This window comes from Carassius auratus, chromosome 7 (assembly GCF_003368295.1).
Source record: "Carassius auratus strain Wakin chromosome 7, ASM336829v1, whole genome shotgun sequence".
Lineage (NCBI taxonomy): Eukaryota > Metazoa > Chordata > Actinopteri > Cypriniformes > Cyprinidae > Carassius > Carassius auratus.
This window is the reverse complement of record NC_039249.1, coordinates 27639084-27657762: the sequence shown is the minus strand read 5'-3', so window position 1 is coordinate 27657762 and position 18679 is coordinate 27639084. Positions and strand designations below refer to the sequence as shown.

Below are 18679 nucleotides of genomic sequence, written 5' to 3'. Positions count from 1 at the left end.
ACATGAGCACAGAAAGGGCAAGTTAATATGACGCACTTACGTCATGAATATGCTAATTAGCGTGTGACTTCATCTAGCGACATTTAGCGACTTTTCAGTCAGGGTTTAGCTACTTTCCATTGAAAGAAGTTGGCAACACTGCAGGAGACAGAACAGAATAGGGGGAGGGGCGCACCCAGCGCAGGCCAACCCTTTATAGCGTGATGATATTAGTTATTAGTTGTGCATGCATTTACATTGCATTTTGTGTTCATTTAAAACTTATTTTAAAATCATTAAAAATGTTCTTTTGTGATACTGTACTTGTATAGAAATGTTTCACTAAAAGCTGTTTTCCACAGACATTCATTGCAGCCCACTTTGTTATTGTTCATTGACTTGAAGGGGCTGATGTCCTATTTGCAAAGTTTACAGTAGTAATAGTATGTAGTATGTAGACATTTCCATTTTATTTATTCTAATTTTATCTACTTTAAAAAAAAATTAGTTTTCTATCAAAATGTTCTTGTGTGATAACAATGTTCTTGTGTGGAAGTGTTTGTAGTAAAAGCTGTTTTGCACAGAAATTCATTGCAGCCGGCTTCGTTTTTTATGTTTATTTGTGAGTAGGTATTGTATGAATAACATAAGTCAACGTAGTTTTACACACACACACACACACACACACACAAACACACACACTTTGTACTAAAGGTAAATCAAAATAATGATGTCACTGTCTAAGCAGAGGGATTTGTGCAACCCTATGGAATATAGTCCACACATGAGAAATGAGGTAATAATCAATATTTCAGAATAATTCAAACTCAGATATTGGTGTGTGATATCTGAGCTTTAATTATTTGACTACAAATCTCACCTCATAATACCTCCCAGTGATTATTTCCAGGATAAACTGAGATGCTCCCAAGCTGGCTTTTTAAAACTGACTAAATATTTAAAAAGAGCCAAAAGAGCCATTCTTTTGAACGGCTCTTTGAAAGGAACGGATCGCGAAGATCCGGATCCCCTCAAAGAGCCATAAATCCCATCACTATCACACACACACACACACACGGTTCAGCGAGTGTCCCGATCTTATTTCACACTCTCCTCTCCTGCTTAGTGCAGATTTGGGGGAAACGTATGCGCACTGAGCAAATGCAGCAGAATCAAATGCCAGAATTGGTGCTTCTCGCTCATAAAGACAGTAATGTTGCACGGAAAAAACAATTCGTTAGATTGGAGGGCAACTGCACATGTAATTGAATCGCTAAGATGAGTTTATTTATGAAGAATGAACGCTTGTTTTGGTCAAAAAAATCCAAAGGAGGATCCAACAGAATCTGGAGCGAATTTCTTGTTAATTATATTAATAAACATGTCTGTTTCCTCTTTCTGATAAGCTTTGGGAAATTACTGAGACCCCATTCTCAGCACCACCGATTCAAGTTTCACTTCCAGTTTTCTTGCATTTTTTATATATATATATATATATATATATATATATATATATATATATATATATATATATATATATATATATATATATATATATATAGTCTAGCACTTATTTTTTTGTTGCTATGATCATTTTAGATTTCAATCTATTTGCACAAAGCATTCCTCAAGACATTCATGTACAGTCAAATGATTAAGCCCTCGAGTAAATAGGATGGCTTCCCAATGCTGCAAATACACAGCAAACCAAATAAATGCCGTATTTGACCTTTTTTATTGTTGTTTTGGGCCTTGTGAATTTAACGACTGTATTTGGGTGTTAATAAAAACAAGTGTTATTTATTAAAGCTGTTTTTACTCACCTCTCATTATGTGCTTTGAGTTTTGCTTGTATGTTTGTGGATATTTTGGACTTTCAGTGGAGATGTCTTTTTGTCATATGTTTACACTACATAAAACATTTAGGACGCATTATCAAGCATCATAAATATTTCATAGTGTCAAAATGATTATCCTGCGTCCTCTCTGCTTTCTCTCACCTGTTTTCAGTTTCAGGTGCATAACCTGCTAATGTGTTTTTTAATGTTTGGTTTTGCTGAATACGTTGCATAAATATAAATATAAATATAATTGATGTACTGGCAAATACACAAACAAGTATTACAGGATAATACGTCATGTATTTATTATTATTATAATTGCCAAACACAAAGTAACTCTTAGATGCACTTAGTTAACCTGACCTTTAATAAAACAACCGTTTTTGAATGCATTCATCTAAAAACTATATAATGCCTGAAACATTGCTATAAAATAATTAGTAAATGAACCTGATTCTAATTCAAAGTCTCTCTGGTGTCACAAATTTTACCCAAAAATGCACCTTTGAAAATCAAAATCACATATTTTAAAATAAAAATTCCCTGCGCAAATAAGTTCTTCATGCCTTAAAATAGCTTGAATGTAGCTCTACCCTTACCTCATGTAGTTGAGCAGTAACTTATTACAGTAACAACATTACTATTTACAGCAACTAATTAATTACTAATACAATTTGAGTAATAATATAACCATGTTACCATCCATAAAACAGCTTTTTACTTAGTTGCTTTTGATTCCTCAACCCCTACAGACTTGAAGTCCAGCAATCCTATTCCTAGCTTTATTTTCTTAATTTTCATGATTTGCTCAGGCACATAAAGTCACCAGTGCAGCAGCAAGCTTGGAATATGAAAAGCCTACATTCAACGGATGGAAATATTGCTATTACATTGATTTTGTCAGGAGAAGAGATGTTCATTGATTTGTTAGTTGTTGCATTAGTTGGCATTGCATGGCTTACCCACCCACATCCCTATGATGCTGATATAAATCGTATTAGAAAACGAAACACAGCTTCAAGCTACAACATTAATGAGAATCTTATCACTATCAATATTCATTGAGTGTTTGTAATAACTTCTGAATGAGATCCAGTGTGGATTTTGGTGAAATGATGAGGCAGAAAAAGGTAACACTTTACTTTAAGGTGTCCTTGTTAAAGGTTTTACATGTACTTACAATTACATGAACAATAAATTATGCATAATTACATGCAATAAATGCATTTCAGTCAACACTAACAGTTTTGATCTTGAATACTGCAATGATCCACAGGGACCTATGACAAACACTTAAACCCTATCAAGTTGCCACGATACACGGCTTGCTATGATGCCCGGTGTTTCCTACAGTTTTCAGTTCCCTGTATGCAGTGAGGGATTAAACGATGAAGAGGCTTAAAAAGCTTTCAGGCACGAGAGCAGGAATATTGACCTCAGTGAGGGTTATGCTGGGCTTAATAGGAACACATACACAATAAACACGTATTTTATACATAATACTTACAGTAGATTGAAGAACAGTAAGCAGTACTTTTTTTATTCAGAGAGGCTGTTTCTTGTCTGCTCTGACAGTCAACCTTATTATAGGGTCTGCTTCCTGTTTGACAGGAAATGATGTGATGCCGGCTGACCTTTATGCATGGTCTGAAAGAACAAGGTTAACTTCCGTTTGGTTCAATGTGTAGTTTCTCTCTACTTTGTTTCCTCCATTCTCACATTTTGTAAGTAATGCGCACAATAGATTAAATAATAATAATGATAATAGATGTGCACTTGTACAAAGCGAAATCATTTTCCCTAATTTCTGTCAATAAAATCTGAACAGTGTATACTTCGTCCGTATGCACAAAGAATACAACTGCTAGACTAAGGCCCTGTTTGCACCATTTACATGTCTAGTGTGATACAATCACAAGTGGTCAACCGAGAGAGATTGCAGTTATCACACACGTCTCAAATAAATCTAGTTTAAGAGCATCTCTGATATCTTGAATACAGTTCCCTTAAAAAGAGAGACGGAAGAATAAGTGAATTTACAAATGAAACTATAAAGTATAAATATTCTTGGCTCTTCTTATCGTGTTTTATTTCCTTCAGTATAACGTCATGTCAGTCTGTCACTGCAAGTTGATATTATACTGAAAAAGCTCTGTGAATTATTTAGCACATATCGATATTTTTAAACAACTGATATAGTGGGGAGTAAAATAAAAATCAATACTTCAGGCAGTATTTTTAAAGGACGATCATTTCACTTTATCACTTGTCAAATGTCAAAAGAGGACAGTTTCATCCATATCCTGAGTATTAAAACTTTTGTAGCTGGTTTATGAAAACAAGGATAAACTTTTATGAACATTTATAAGAAGACGCTTAAGTGGACACTTGCAATTAAATGATATTTACAGTTGGAATGTATATTAAATGCAATAAGCTGAACCTTTTGACCCACTTAAGTACGACTTAAGTACATCATCTATGTACTTTTAAAATAGATTGAATGTAAATATGATTAAAGTTCCGCTGAATGTTCTGATAAGCACTTTCTGTTGAAGCATGTATGCTGCACATTTAAATATATTTGTAATTACACACTTGTGTAATTCAGTACTTGTAAATATAATGTAAAATATCACACTGTAGTCCAAATAATAATCAAATGCTTGTGCTTAAGTATGTTAGTTAGCACATCAAAAAAAGTGTACTTCTTTAAAACACCACAAAAGATTAAGCTTACTATTATTTAAAATGCACTTTAACATTTCCTTTGATGTTATTGCAAAATGCACTTTTTAAAAGTGTACTTAAGCGTCCAAGTGTACTTAAGTGTCTACCTGCAAGTAGCTTTTTTTTTTTTTAAAAATCTAATTTTAAGATTTGAACTACATCACAATCCACATTCAGTACAATTAATCATCACACTTCGTTTTCACAAGCATCCTGAAGTTGAGCATTAGTTGCGTCTCTGTCTCATTTCTCTGTGCTTAGAGAGCAACCCAAGTAATGATTGGCTCCCCTAATGTGGTACTGGTGCAAGGTCACCCCAGTGCTCGAAGCCACGCTATTTTTAGCATATGACACTGAACACTGAATGAAAAATAAATGCCACTTTAAGTTTAGTTTCAAAAAACGGCTGCTCGGAGGACAAAATAAACGTGTCCGTGAGAAAATGAAACATCTTAAGCAGACCATCACACCATTTTCAGGACAGGCTTAAAAGGTCATCGCTTTTTACTCCTTCTCAAATGCAAAGTTTAGAACAAGCACAAACCTCAAGCAGGAAGTCTACAGTTTGGTTTGGAGGGTGAAATGAAAGAGTCTGGCCAATGGTGCATGTTCTCATGTGAAAAATGTTCAGACACAGATAGAAGGCACAAGCAAACCTCACAGTGAGAAGTTTAACAACTCTTTTAGCTGTTGAATCTGCATTTGAAATGGCAGGTGTTTTGTGAGTTGTGTGTTTGTTTGACACGTGAAGAGGAAGAGGAACTCGCATGACGAAACAACACAAAGGGAATTAAACTTGGTCTTTCAAATAAGATCATTTTATACTTTGTGTTTGGATGTTTTCTACTGTATGTGTGGGTTTAGGTGACTTCCTATAGACACTACAAGTCAAAAGGTTGGAGTTTTTAATGTTTTAATGTAATATATAAGTAAAAATACAGTCAAATAAATCAATAAATCTTATTAAAATTGTACTGTTTTCTGACCATATATATAGTAAAATGTAATGTATTTCTGTGATGTGCAGCTGTATTTTCAGCATCATTCCTCCAGTCTTCAGTGTCACATGATCTTCAGAAATCATGAAAACGTTTCTTAAGCAGCAAATCATCATATTTTCATGATTTCTGAAGATCATGTTTTCATTTTTCTGATTATTATCAATGTTGCCCAAATGTTTTCCATTCTAAAGTCTGTGGTAAGAAAGATTAAAAGAAACTAATAGTTTTATCCAGTAAGGATGCATTAAAATGTGACAGTGAAGTAATAGTTAAGACATTTATAATGTTACAACATTTTTTTTAAATGCTGTTCTTTTAAACTTCAAAGAATCCAGCCAGAATCCTGAAAAAGATACATTGCCGTTTCCATGTTTTCAAATTTGATTATTACAAATTGAGCATTAAAAATAAGTGAAAAGCCACTAAGAATGATTTCTGAAGATCGTGTGACACTGAAGACTGGAGTAATGATGCTGAAAATACAGCTTTGATCACAGAAATAAATTACATTTTAAATATTTCAAAACAGGTACTTTAACGTAATAATATTTCACAATTTGACTGTTTTCACAAAATTTTTAATCAAATAAATGCATCCTGGGTGAGCACATTCTTAAAACACAATTGTCTATTAGAAAACTGCCATTGTAAATATTTTATTTCTACAAATGCTAAACTTTTAAATTAGGAATTAGTTTAATATAAAAACAACAGTGGTCTGTAGCATGTCCTCAATAATGTGTATGCATGCGTTTATGTTTGAAATAGCTACAGAAATGGGGCTTTTTCCCCAAAAGGGGCAGGAAGAGCAACTGTTCCAATGAAAGAGAGCGAGACACACTCACAGAAAAGAGCCTTCCCTCCATCACTACATCCATTATACTTCTGTCACACTGTCCACTCTGTCCATACTGACGTCTCTGCACCTGCGCCTGCTTCACAGCCTTTCCCCACTTTACATTCTCGCCCCATTTCAACTAATACAAACACATATAAAGCTCCCAACAGCGCTGCCATGGAAGAACCACTCTGGGTTCTTTAAAGAACCATTCAGTGAACAGTTCTTTCTTAACGTGGAGAACATTTTCATATTGTAAAGAAGCTTTTGCCAACACAAGGAATCTTCTGCGGAATAGAAAAAGAATTCCATGAATGTTAAAGATTCTTTATAGAAGCATTGGCTCAAAATACGCAACCTTCATTTCTCAAGTGTAGGCCATCGTTAATTATTAAATAAATGACATAGATCAGTATTAGTGTGTTTAGTGATATTAGTATGGACACATCTTTGTAATTTTGGTTGTTTTTGTAAATTGCATCTGTTTGGCCAAATGCTGTAAAAGTGCATGTCATTCTGCTGAAAATAAAGCAGCAGGTGTGAATTTACACATTTTTAGCTTATTAATATCATCTAGGCCATTGCTTGATATGACCTTCCTAGAGTCCATTGTCTGTCCCAGAAGTCATTGTACATGTTGTGCATGTTTGCACTACATATTTTTATGTAGTCCCTAACAGTTCTGTGTCTGTGTAATGCAGCACTTTGGTCCTGGAGAAACGGTGTTTTGTTTCACTATGTACTTGCATTTGGTTAAACTCCACTTGACTTGACTTGACTTGACATATATACAGTATTAAATATTTGTATTATGTATTATGTATATTATTGGCCATTAAATGTGTCTGTGAACAAAAAAAGACTATGAATAAAGAGGGCTGAAATTAAGAAGATGCTAAAAGTTACTTAAGTTACATCCATTTGGCTCTTTTGCCTTTATATAAGTCATTGAGAGTGGGATTGAAGCATGGTTGTGCTTTTGAAAGCTATGGCAAAATGTAAAATGTTTTAACCAGAGCAAAAAAAAAAAAATAATAATAATAATAATAATAAATTCCGGATGATGAAAGGTAATTAATAGTCAACGGGATCATGGCTTGCATTTTAGTCTCACCCATTGCCACTCATGTTATTGCATGGTTATAATGTGTATGATTGCACAAAATAAACTTTTTAGAGATTTTTTTTTTAAGTAATTCATTTGAAGAAAAAAAAGAGGTTAGAACTATTTCATGAAGTGATTCTGTAATAACTTGTTAGATTTGATCCACAAGAAAGCATGCAATTTTTAGATACAAATAAAATAAGCATGCAAGTCACCCCTAACTATTAACCAGAGTGCATGAAAACAAATAAGTAAAACAGTTATGAATAACTATGAGATTGTGCTGAAAGGTCTCCCTCGTATCCTTTACTGCATGTAAGTGGCATATACATACAAATACCAGCCTCCTTAAATATCGTTGTGTCTATTAGCACATGGTTCGGTTTGCGTACATATTTTTAAATCACACATATGGCCACTAAGTTTGCATGCTATTTGATAAACTGCACATGCACATGAGAACCTTTAGGAAATAACAGCCCAAACATACTAAAACCAACCAGTTTGATCAGATGAAGAAAAGAAGATTTATAATAAATGCATTTTGAAATTAGCTTCGATGCACTACATTTGTTTGTTTGTTTTTTACTGTAAAATAAGCCCCTCCCATCCGTCCAATCAAACCAGCCAGTATTTAAATGTCTGGAGACTATTGAAAGGGCTCTTATCAGACCGAACCGTAACTCAAACAATCAAGCAACTGTCAGATGGCCAGACAGAATTAAACAGAAACGATGCACAAACGTCCTCTTTGTGTGCGAGAGCCCACAGTTGTGTGTGAGAGCGTTCATTTAAGATCTTCCACAGACGAAAAGTCACACTGCTCTAACGGTTCATCGTCCATTTATCATTTATTGTGATGTCTACCATCACATAACATACCGTCACCAAATACTGTAACATTTCAAAGATATATCACAAGCCAATTGCAAGACTCACACAAACAGCTAATCGAACACTTGATATGCTCATTCTTTGACACCAAAATAATCATATAAGAGTTTACACTGCAACTGTGAAAACTAGTGTTAAAATTTCAATCAAACACACAATAGTCAATAGTGTGCATTTTAATGTAAATGTAAATAAATGTATGCTTGGCAGAATCACATTTTATGCTAAATGCATACCAATACTCATAAGATCATGTTGTCCAGACGGTGTAGGATATTTTTGTGGCCTATCTAGTGATAATGGGATCTGTCTCTAGCTCTTAAGGTATATAGAGCTTCAGGACACACATCTACATCAACACAGCTTCCCATCATTTGGGTCGAAGCATTTCATATTTAAGTGTGCCATTTTAACATTGCTCTCTATATTTAGCTTTGCTTGCATGTTAGAGCAGGTCAGAGGAAGATAAGTGGAATAAGAGAAAAAAATACTGAATGTATTCATCCAAATCATTCATTCATTCAAGGAAGTCTCCTCTGTACACTGTATAATTCATGAAATTGTTATAGGGTTTGGTTTATGGATCTACATGATGGTACACTGTAACTTAAATTAATGTGACAGTACTTTTTTAACAATTATTATTATCTAAGTGCTTCTGTTTAGGTTTGGTGATATGGTTAAAAGATGTATATAAATACTGTATATCTATAAAACAGTAAACATTTAAAAGTCTACATGATATAAATGATTAATAAATATTTAACATTTCTATATTTGTACATAACACTTTCTTCATTTTAGATGCGGTCAGCATGTCTGTTTGCTTTAGCATCTTCCCAAACGTACAAAAAATAAATAAATAAATTGTGTTTGCATCTGTAAATGTGTTCTATGAATATCTATAATCAATGAATCTGCACATAAAGATGTACTTAAGTGGGTCAAAATTTGCATTTAATATATATATATAAATAATTTCTCTTCTTAAAAAAAGCAAAATGGTACTTCTATCCTTTTTTTAGGAGGGTGCAGTTGTCGAGTGTGTCCTAATATACTCTGATATATATCTGAAGCAGGTTCAGCCTCTCATAGATTGTTTATGAGAAATGATTTTCACCAGAGTCACACCTCAGGCCAAAACCAATCAAATGAACCCGACAAGCGCATGTGTCACTGAGAGGATGAGAAAAGACATCATCACACCACGGCCGAACAAATGCGTCAAGGTGCAAGACAGCGCTGTGCAGTCACGCACATTAACGTCAGTTTCACAGGGTCAAGAGCTGCCGTCAAAAGCCATGCAGTCGTACCCTTTATTGTGCATGCTCACAGATATATCTGCTCTTCCTGTTCTTATTCCACTCTCTCTCTCTTATCTATTCATCTATTACCAACGTATCCCAGAGCCCGGAGAGCAACCCTTCCCCCATCCTAAACGAGAGAGAGAGATTGATGGAGGCTCTACAGTGCATCTTGATTTTCCTCTCCACCTTGAACACCAGCAGCAGAAGCAGCAGCGCTAGCGGAAATAACTTCACTGCAAATCATCTGTGCCAACTTCACCATCCTCGTGTTCATGAATCTACACACATTCCATAAAACGTGAAAGAAATCCTTACCCTTTTTAAATGTTTTCTTCTTCACTCATATCCTTCCTCTCCATGTCCTCTGTCTGTCTTCATCTAGTGCACATCCTCAGCAAAGGTCTGCGGGGCTCGGTATGTGTGTGTGTGTGTGTGTGTGTGTGTCCCAGCCAGCGATGACGTGCAGACGTGTGAAGCTAGCAGAGCATGGTTTCAACCTCAGACATCACTTCCTCTGCTTCACAATGTGTTTCCCTTTACTGTGTTGACACATCCTCTTCTCTGCCTCTCCGTTGCTTGTGTCCTCCACAAACTGCACATGCAATCACAGAATTTGCTTGTGCCTTGAGTAGAAACAATCTTAATTTACACACTGCTCAGTTTCACACTTGGCACTGAATTATACACTGAAATAGTATTCCAGTAATCTTCGAAAAAAATTTTTTATGGTGTACAGCAAAGTGGGTGGTATAGACAAGCTTGGGTCAAAAAACCATTCATCTCACCTTCCAGATTTCATCTCAGCTCCTCACAAATGTCCTCGGCTCTTCTCCTCATGCCAGCATTGTTGTGATCTCTCTGCACGCTTTTTGCTTCCCCCAATACAGAAATGTAATCCTCCGTTGACAGCTTGCTGTAAGAAGCTCACACTGTGCTGTTCTCACAGGGACATGTTGAGCTGCTCTCCGTCTTTTTCTGCCCCTCTAGCATGCCGTCTTTAATACCCATTCACTTTAAACTAAAGCCGGCCCCTTCCTCCGCCCCGCATGCGCTACTGCTCTCCACCCCCTCCTGTCTTTCTGTCTTTTCTCTCCTTCACCCGCTGGCTTGGATGTCTCTTGCCCTCTGGCTCCTCAGCCTCCTCCTCACTGTAGCTACAGTAATCCTGTTTCTAAACTAATATATGGATGAGTAGAGAGACTAGATTCGTATGGACTAGAAATAAGGGCCCAAAAAGGGGTTTCAAGCGAATGCCATTTTGGTTTTCTTAGGGCGAAACAAAATTTAAGAATTTTGAAATTTATCATTTAAAGAATCTTTTTTTCACCTGGAATGGAAATATTCCATGGATTGTTAAAGATTCTAAATGGAACCTTCAGTTCCTTTCATTTTTATTTTTTTTTCCAATTCTCAGCATTTTTGTGCTTGCACGATTGAGAACGTGTGTGTGGATGCATGTGCATTATCTGTGTGTGAATAAGCACAAACACTCCTGACTCATGTCAGCACACACATACACAGTCACGACTAGGATTTGGAGCGGCTCTCCTCTAGATTCAGTATCATCTGACCATCTGGCAGCAGAATGTGGGGTGACCCTCCCTGATACTAACCCAACACCACGGATGCAGGGGAGGAGTGATTTGGGGGGTTGGTCGATGTGCTCCACACACACACACATACACACACACACACAAACACACACACACACACACACAGACGTTTGTTTTTGTGAAAAGTGTGTTCATCCCATAGGCGTAATGGTTTTTATACTGTACAAACTGTATATTCTATGGCCCTACACAAACCCTACACCTAACCCTCACAGGAAACTTTGTGCATTTTTACTTTAATTTTTTTTTTTTTTTTTTTTTTTTTTACTACAAAAAAACATTTCTGGAACTAGTTAAGTTGTAATCTGGAATTGTAAAGGCTTTTCTCTAAATTCTACGTCAGGTAGTTTTATAGTGAGAGACACGTTAATTTTATACTTCACAAGAGTAAGATGGTTTCACAGATAGGTGATACTGGTTTCTCACAAGGTTTCTTTCGTGATTTGTTTAACCTTTGCTGTGGATGTGGCTTCAGGCCGCAGAGATAATAAACAAAAATAATTAACCAAATAAAAAAGGGGACTGATATCTGTATATTTACCTGGGTTTTTCAATGATTATATGGTCATCTAGTGGACATTGTTGGTACTGTTGGAATCTTGCAGATTACAAGTGCATGATTGTAAGATACTAGTGTCCCTAATGCATCGTAACTGCAGATTTAGTCACTTTTTAAGGGTTTATAAAAAGGCAGCTCTTTGTTATTCTTTATTTTCTTCTATTTTCATTCTGCTCTATTCTCATGAATAAACCAAATCCCCAATTTAACGTTCTGTATCATTTTTTACAGTATTATTAATACATTTTATAAACACAATTTCCAGAACAGACACTTAGTAGTGGCCCTGGTGAGGTTTGTTATACTATATAAAAAATAAAAACTACAAGAGGGTGGTTTGGTGTAAACAGAAGGACAGTCATGCAGAAGTACTTCATCCTCTTGGCGAAGTATGGTGTTTCTTTGATGTTGTATGGCTGTTTTTTCTTCCAAAAGGCTCTGGACAGCTTGTTAGGATACAAATACAACATATATTAAATCAACACCTGACTGCCTTTGCCATGAAACGCCTGATCAATGATCCAAAGCACACCGTGAGAAAAACAAAAAAACAAAACAATGGTTCACCAAGTGAATGATCTCTATTGTATGCCATTATGCTATTTCCCATCTCAAAAACAACATTCAACCATATCTCAAGAAACTGTGAGATGGTGAAAAACTACGAAATAAACAAACAAACAAACCAACTTTGACTCTTATAGCATTCATCCCACAAAACTGTCTACATGCTGAATGATTGCAATGAAAATATAATTGATGAATGATTATTATCATTTATAATTTTATCAGAGCCAATATCATTAAGACATCAAAAATAAAATAATAATTATAATGAGAATAAAATAAAAACTTTATGTAAGAGGGTAACACAGTGGAGACAGCTGTCTTAACCGTCCGTGGCTTGTGTACTGCAAACACATACGAGCTTCATCTCTGTGTCTGTCACATGACCCTGTTCACCTTTTGCCAATCACAATGCACTGGGTCAGTTGGCCAATCAGAGCAGACTGTGCTTGTCAGAAGGAGGGGCTTTATAGAAAACAATGCATTTGAGAGAGGCGGGGCATAGAGGACCTACAGTAATCTACAGTATTTGAAAAATAATGTTTTTTGAATATTAAAGCATGTCAACACATTCTGTTACACCAAATACGCAATATACTGATCTTTAGAAAAGCATCATCTGACCCCTTTAAACACAACTACAACATAATTTGTACATATAGCCTATCGTGTTGAGGGAGGATATAGGCCTCAGAAAATTTAGGCATCTAGATGTGGTGAAGACGGCTTGCTGAAGTTCAAACCAAGCATCAGAATGGGGAAAGAAAGGGGGTTTAAGTGACTTTGAACGTGGAATGGTTGTTGGTGCCAGACGGGCTGGTCTGAGTATTTCAAAAACTGCTGATCTACTGGGATTTTCACGCACAACCGTCTCTAGGGTTTACTAAGAATTGTCAGGAAAAGAGAAGAAAAAACCCCAGTGAGCAGCAGTTGTGTGGACTGGTTAGAGATGATAGAAAGCAACAGTAACTCAAATAACCACTCGTTACAGTCAAGTTATGACTCTGAACACACAACACGTTTAACCTTGAAGCAGATGAGCTACGTTGTTATTGAAAGCTAAAAATAGTTTTTACAGTATACTACTATATAATATACCCTAAAGTTGAAGAAAAATTGTGTAGTAGTGCAGTATTGGGTAAAGTCATTTGTTTATATTGCTAAATTTGTTATGTTAACACAGCAACTATAGAATTACCACAACAATTTAATTCAAGTATTTTAGTATGGTTTAAAAACACTATAAAAATGGTCACCTCCATTTGTAAATTCTATGGGTCTAGCTTCCGGTCTCATTTGCGTCCAGCTATTTTTAGCTGTACAAAACAGTTAATTTTGCTGCTTGATATTGATAATTGATTTGTCTTATCATTGACGTCCTATCATTATTTTAATCTGTTATCTTAATTTAGAACACACTGGTTTGTAGTGCAAACAGTTTTACCGTTTACTGCACATTGTTATTCTTGTTATTTACCTAATGAAATGGAATAAAATGAAATGGAAGTCTCACCCATAGGCTTACTTCCACGTTAAGGGAAAAGGTGCATAGTAGGCCATTTTCTATAAATTACTGTAGTTTTTTTTTCATGCGGGTCACTATTTTATGCTAAAATATTCTAATAAGAAAACATAACTAGCTAGTTTACTGGCCTAATGGTGAATGAGTATGTTTCCTGACACTTTTGAAAGTTTGTTGTGGAGACATGCTTGAAAAGCTGAATGTGGATGACGTGATCAAAACCATGGACACTGATCGCAACAAGAAAAGGCAAGTATTCCACCATGCAGTGAAATAGGCATTAATAGACCTCGCTTAACTCTTTAATTATACAGCCACATTGTTTATAGATCACCATCAAAGTCCCTTTCAAAGAAAAGGCTGTTCACTCTCCAGCTAACGTTGTATTTGCAACGCCTCCGGACTCCGGGAGAGCTAATACAAAACCAAGTCCTGTTTAACTGAATTGGGGAATCCTGAAATCTCAAAAACGGCTCAATGAACTCGCAAATGAAATTCCATATTTCAAATCAGCAAAAATATCTTAAATTAACTGAAAAGAAAACGTCTTATGTTCAAATAGCATTTAAAAAGCTTATTTTTCATGCTAAACCAGCCATGAACACTAACACGCATGCGGCTGCTAGCCTTTCCAGACAGCAATATAGTGTTGGCCAGATGTGGGCTGGACCTGGGCCAAAACTGCTTGCTGTCTGGGTCAAGTTTCTATGGGAACCGGAAGTTCTAACGGCCGCTACAATGACGTTACCAATCAGTGATTGGTTCTTACATTTAGAAAGCAGGACTATCTCCCATTCATAAGTATAGGAGTGGACCGTTTGTATCAGTGATGGGAAGTTTGGATAATTTTACCGACTCAGACTTTTGAGTCTCTTTTTCGGGTTGAGTCGTTCCTTAATCACGTGACAGACCCATACGCTATTTCTGACATTTCTGTCACTATATTTTTGTTGCTGTTTTTTCAGGATCTGTGGTGTGCAACTGGCTGTTGGACTTTCTGACTGGAAGACCTCAGGCAGTACGGGTTGGCAGCAACACATCCAGCACCATCACACTGAACACTGGGGCCCCCCAAGGATGTGTGTTGAGCCCCCTCCTCTTCACTCTGTTGACCCAGGACTGCACACCATCATACAAATCCAACCTCTTTATTAAGTTTGCGGATGACATGACTGTGGTGGGTCTCATTAGCAACAAAGATGAGATAAACTACAGGAGCGAGGTGAGCCGCCTGGCCGGGTGGTGCAGTGACAACAATCTCTCTCTGAATGTGGAGAAGACAAAAGAGATTGTTGTAGACTTCAGGAGAGCATACACTAGCACGTTCCTCTGACCATCAACGGTGCGACTGTGGAGAGAGTGAGCAGCACCAAGTTCCTGGGTGTGTACATCACTAAGGACCTCCTGGACTGAAAACACCGCAGCACTGGCCAAGAAATCACAACAGCGTCTCTACTTCCTCCGCAAACTGAGGAGAGCCAGAGCCCCGCCCCCCATCATGTACACCTTCTAGAGAGGGACCATCAAGAGCATGCTGTCGTGCTGCATCACTGTGTGGTATTGTGCCTGCAACACGTCCTGCCGAAAGACTCTGCAACGCATAGTGAGAGCAGCTGAGAAAATCATTGGTGTCTCTCTTCCCTCCCTCCAGCTCATTTATGGAACAAGTCTCACCCGCAAAGCCCTCTGGCCAGGACCAGCAGACTGAAGGACAGCTTCATCCACCAAGCTGTCAGGAAGCTGAACTCACTCCCGAACTTGCCCTATCCATCCCTCTTCTGGCCCAAGCACCACTTTCACTTTAATCAGACTTAATAAGCTTCTTTTTTTTCACTTAAAATCTTTTATCTTCACTGTTGTTCACTTCATTGATTTGCACTCTATCTGCCATGTGCCTTGTGCTGCTTTATTTAACTTTAATTAAAAAAAAATATTTTTCTCATTGTAAACATAACATTAAATATATAGGAAATGTTTTTATTTTATTGGGATATATTCATAAATGTACGTTTTTTTCCCCAACATTCCCAAAACTATATCATTTTCTTGGTGACTTGAACTACTTAATTATAACACTGGAAAATATTAATACTTTAAAAAGTGTCAAATTTCTGAAACCGTATAAAGATCTGCTGAATGTTATGTCATTTTGATTTACTATCTCTGTATTTATATGTTTTATCTCATGTATTCTTATTTCTATTATTATCTTTGTCTTCCTATTTCATTTTTGTATCCATAATGTCATCCAATGTTGTATTTATTTGTTGAAGTTAATGGTTTATATTGGTTTCACTGATTCAGAGTCGACTCTTTCTTTTGAGGAACAATGACTTAATACAGGGTGCACTTTCAGATTTTAAACTTTGCAGGATGATTTCATTCACTTAGAGCTTGCTTTTACATTGCATGAAAGGTAATGTTCAAAAATCAATTATATGGGCACGTTCATCCATTTCTAACAGTAGGGGGCGCTACAACTTAAGTAAATCGTAGTGGTTCAACTATATGGCCTACGAAGGCTGTCAATTATTTAAAGCTAGATTCTGATTGCAGTAGAAATGCATCTATTTTTTTAAAATCATGCCCATAGTCTCTCATATATATTTTTTAAATATATATATATATATATCAATATTTATTGTAACTGAAAAGAATCCTACAGACCTGCACATTTCCTTTCTCTTTTAATTAATGACAAATCACTGTACATATAAAACAAAACATTCAACAAACAGCACAGGATATATGAAAACAACATATCAGTTAATATGCATACAAAACCTGTTACATGCCCAACTAACATAAGAGTCAGACTTCCCAGACTAATATCAACAGTTTCTCAGATCAATGGAAGAATTTTGTAAATCACATCTTAACAGCTAATGCTAAAACATACAGTGCATTAAAAAGAGAAAGAACAGGGATATTCTCAGATTGAAAACATGAGCCTAGTGTTGTGAAACAGATGATGTTTTTTGCATCTCACAACAACAGAGCCAGATTTATTTTAAAGGGATGTTTAACGTCTTTTGAACACAGAGCCATAAGAACTACTTATAATCGTTAAAATTAGAATTAATTCCTCAACAAAAATCCAAGATGCCAAAAGATGCCATTTTCCCATTCATGTTTTTATTTCAATAACTTTAAAATAAAATGTTCTATTGGAAATGGATGGAGGCATCATGAGTGCCTGACCGTTTCTATTAACTAGATTCATCATCAATTAGTGTTAAATGCTTAGATATGTGGCTGGAAAAGCTTCTGGACATGTGACCATAAGCTGATATCTTATTTTCCAACGTACTCCTTCACCAGATGGAAAAAAAACAAGAACAAACAAACTTTGAAGGGCGAATGTTTGGTCATGGTGTGAATAGCTTTACAGAAATGCATTGTTTCATTTCAAAATCTTGTTCACACATAATATTTGTGGTGTGGAAGGAGGACCTTTTAATTCTATATAATTCTAATAATCTTTCTTTTTAAATACAGATCTTTTTTTCACAGCATTCAACACAGATGCATCAGTTATACCTAAAATATCAACTGCTTCTTTTATTGCAGTTAACTCTTTCAAGATACATTCATTTGGTAAAAACAAAAAGTTTGGGATTTTTTTTTTCCCCATTTTGATTTATTCAATAAATTCAAAGTTTAAACAACATTACAAATGATTGCATAATATTTCAGATGCAAACACACCTGTTCTGTTTACAATGAAATTCAGCCACAACTGCTTTGGTGACATTAAGCTCCAGTTCAGTTGCATTCACAAAAATATCTAATTACTACAGTGAAGTACACCATAATGATAAATCCTACAAATATGCTGGAGATTTTTGGTAGTACATTCAGAGTTGATCAGGGAAGAGGCAGTTGATCAGTTGCAGCTTCAGTCCAGCAGACAGCAGCATGTCCATGTCCCATCCCACAGTTCAGCCCAACTCCACATCTTGTTTCCTTCAACACTGTTGTGCTCTACACAAGACCATTCGACCATTCGTGAAGTCAGACAAACATCTGTACACCCTAGTGAAAAATAAATATACTTAAATGCATTTGAAATACATTTGTTTCATGCCAAGTATATCATAAATAGATTTTCATATTTATGCACTTAATAAAATGTCCTGCAACTGTACTCTTAGTATACTAAACTGGTATACTTAAAGTCTGCTAAACTGGAACAACTAATTTTGTGCTTAATGCACTTCAAGTGTAAAGGAATATTACTGGAGTACAATTAAAGATATGCTTAGTATATTTAGATTGTGCTAAAGTTGAAGTATTGCAAGTACACTTTAAATATTTCGCATTTAAAGACCGTGATATTATTCAAAGATCGTACAGTCCTTATCAAAAGTGATATTAAAACACGATGATTGTCTCTACTGGTTGAAAGTCTCCCGACACCAATCATTAAGTTAAGTGGTTTAAATTTCTTTAACTGTATTTATATATTCTGTGCAAGGCGTAGGACCAAGAATTGTACGTTCAATCAAAACGTTCGGTCCGAGCGTTTTAAATAGCTTTCCTACCTGCCTGGCAACGTATGTATCTGCAGACCTCTGTGCACCATGTCCGTGCAGACAGAATACATCATTACATCACAAAGAATCACAAGGAAATGCGAAGTTCTCACGTTAGACTGGGATTATTATTAAAAATGGTAGCCTGCAAGAAGCTTGTAATACGAATTGCCTTTGCGCTGATTTGC

The 18679-nt window shown here is 36.1% G+C and overlaps 2 protein-coding genes across 6 annotated transcripts in view; both read right to left on the bottom strand.

Annotated features, from left to right (window-relative positions):
* The window catches only part of sipa1 (signal-induced proliferation-associated 1), a 47303-nt gene extending 36596 nt beyond the window's left edge, over positions 1-10707 (bottom strand). For 3 of the 4 annotated variants that reach the window (XR_003292479.1, XM_026268276.1, XM_026268273.1), the window contains exons 1-2: positions 10481-10707; positions 10011-10318 (exon numbers count right to left, since the gene is read on the bottom strand). The gene's annotated coding sequence lies outside the window, so the exon portion shown is untranslated. The remainder of the gene's footprint in view (positions 1-10010; positions 10319-10480) is intronic. The other variant, XM_026268274.1, reaches the window with a different exon arrangement.
* A 5925-nt stretch (positions 10708-16632) lies between these two features.
* LOC113106392 (RAS guanyl-releasing protein 2) overlaps positions 16633-18679 on the bottom strand; it is a 43886-nt gene continuing 41839 nt past the window's right edge. The window contains exon 17 of one of the 2 annotated variants that reach the window (XM_026268267.1): positions 16633-17954. The gene's annotated coding sequence lies outside the window, so the exon portion shown is untranslated. Of the gene's footprint in view, positions 17992-18679 lie in introns of both variants that reach the window. The other variant, XM_026268266.1, reaches the window with a different exon arrangement.